Below are 2,500 nucleotides of genomic sequence, written 5' to 3' on the forward strand. Positions count from 1 at the left end.
CCCCCCTCTCTCCCTCTGTCCCCCACCCTCCCGCCCCCCTCTCTCCCTCTGTCCCCCACCCTCCCGCCCCCCTCTCTCCCTCTGTCCCCCACCCTCCCGCCCCCCTCTCTCCTCTGTCCCCCACCCTCCCGCCCCCCTCTCTCCCTATCCCCCTCTCTCTTCCCTCTCTCTCCCTCTTCCCTCCCCTCCCCTCCTCTTCCCTCCCTCCCTCTCCCTCTCTCTCTCCCTCCCCGTCTCCCTCTCCCCCTCTCTTTCTCTCCCCCCTCTCTCTGTCTCTCTGTCCCTCTCCCTCTCCCACTCCCGATCTCCTTCTCCTCTCTCTCCCTCTCACTCTTTCCCTCTCCCTCTCCCTCTCTCTCTCTCCTCTTCCTCTCCTCTCCCTATCAACTTCTCTCTGTCTCTCTCTATCACTCTCCCCCTCTCTCTCTTTCTCCCTCCCTCTCCCCCTCCCTCTCCCCCTCCCTCTCCCTCTACTCTCCCTGTCTCTCTCTTTCCCTCTCCCTCTCTCCCCCTCTCCACCTCCCTGTCACCCTCACCCCCCTCTCCTCTCCCCCCTCTCCCTCTCCCCGCTTCTCCCTCCCTCTCCCCCTCCCACTCTCCTCCTTCCCTCCCCCTGTCTCCCTCTCCCCTCCTTCCCTCCCCTGTCTCCCTCTCCCCTCCTTCCCTCCCCATCTCCCTCTCTCCCCCTCTCCCCCCCTCTCTGTCACTTTGTCCCTCTCCCTCTCCCTCTCCCTCTCCCTCTCCTCCCTCTCCCTCTCCCTCCCTCTCCCTCTCCCTCCCTCTCCCTCCCTCTTCCTCCCTCTCCCTCCCTCTCTTTGTCTGTCTGTCCCTCTCCCTCTCACTCCCTTTCACTCCCTCTCACTCCCTCCCTCTCCCTCTCTCTCTCTCATCCTCTCCTCTCCTCCTCTCTCTCCCCCCTCTCTCCATCTTCCTCTACCTCTCTCCCCCTCTCCCTCTCACCTTCTCTCTGTCTCTCTCTCTCACTCTCCCCCTCTCTCTCTCCCTCTCTCTCCCCCTTCCTCTCCTTCCCTCTCCTCTCTCCATCTCCCCCCCTCTATGTCTCTCTGTCCCTCTCCCTCTCACTCCCTCTCACTCCCTCTCTCCCTCTCACTCCCTCTCTCCCTCTCACTCCACTCCCTCTCCCTCTCTCTCTCCCCCCCCTCCCTCCCTCTCTCTCCCCCCCCTCCCTCCCTCTCTCTCCCCCCCCTCCCTCCCTCTCTCTCTCTCCCCCCCCACCTCTCTCTCTCTCTCTCTCTCTCTCTCTCTCCCTGTCCCCCCGCCCCCCCCACCCCACCCCGAGGGATAAAGAGAGAGAAAATGGGTCAGATTGTTCACGAGAACTTTGCATCAGTGTAGACCGAGGAGAGGGATCCTGAGGTTCGGGTAGATGTGCAATTACTCTTGGTCAGTGAGGAGGGAGGGACGTGTTGGGTACTCTGTGTCCGGATGGGATCTATCCGGATACTGAGGGTCGTGAGAGAGGAACTAGCTGGGACTTGAACAGATAATCTTTGCAGCATCCTCAACATGGGGGAGGTCCCAGAGGGCTGGAGAGTTGTTCATGTTGTCCCCCTTGTTTAAGAAGGGTAGCAGGGATAATCCAGGTAATTACAGACCGGTGAGCCTGGCGTCAGTGGGAGGGAAGCTGCTGGAGAAGATACTGAGGGATAGGATCTGTTTCCATGTGGAAGAAAATGGGCTGATCAGTGATAGGCACCATGGTTTTGTGCAGGGAGGAACAGGTCTTACCAACTTTATAGAATGCTTTGAGGAAGTGTCAAAGTTGACTGATGAGGAAGGGCTGTAGATGTCACATACACGGACTTCAGTAGGTGTTTGGTAAGGTTCCCACAGTAGGCTGATGGAGACACTGAAGCTGCCCAGTATCCAGGGTGTTCGAGCGAGATGGATAGAGAACAGGCCGGGGCAACATGAGACAGAGAGTAATAGGGAAGGGAGTTTCTCAAATGGAGAGTTGTGCCCAGTGGTGTCCCACAGGGATCCGTGCTGGGATCGCTGCTGTTTGTGATATATATCAGTGATCTGGAGGAAGGTATAGTTGGTCTGATTAGCAGGTTGGCAGGTGACAGTAGTAAGACTGATGCAGGAGCAGATAGTGAAGGGGACTGTCAGAGAATACAGCAGAGTATATAGATTGGAGAGTTGGGGGGAGAAATGGCAGATGGAGTTCAATCTGGGCAAATGCGAGCTGATGCATTTTGGAAGATCCAAGTCTAGAGCTAACTGTAGAGTAAATGGAAAAGACCCAGGAAAATTGATGTACAGAGAGACCTGGGGTTCAGTTGAATTGTACCCCAAAGGTGGCAACGCTGGTCGATAGAGTGGTTCAGAAGGCACTTTCCTTCATTGGACCGGGTATTGAGTACAGGAGTTGGCAGGTCATGGTACAGCTGTATCAGACTTTGGCTCAGCCACATTTCGAATACCACGTCCAGTCCTGGTCCCCACATTACCAACAGGATGTGGAGAGGGTGCACAG

The sequence above is a fragment of the Chiloscyllium punctatum genome, unplaced genomic scaffold (genome assembly GCF_047496795.1).
Source record: "Chiloscyllium punctatum isolate Juve2018m unplaced genomic scaffold, sChiPun1.3 scaffold_1285, whole genome shotgun sequence".
In the NCBI taxonomy this organism is placed as follows: Eukaryota; Metazoa; Chordata; class Chondrichthyes; order Orectolobiformes; family Hemiscylliidae; genus Chiloscyllium; species Chiloscyllium punctatum.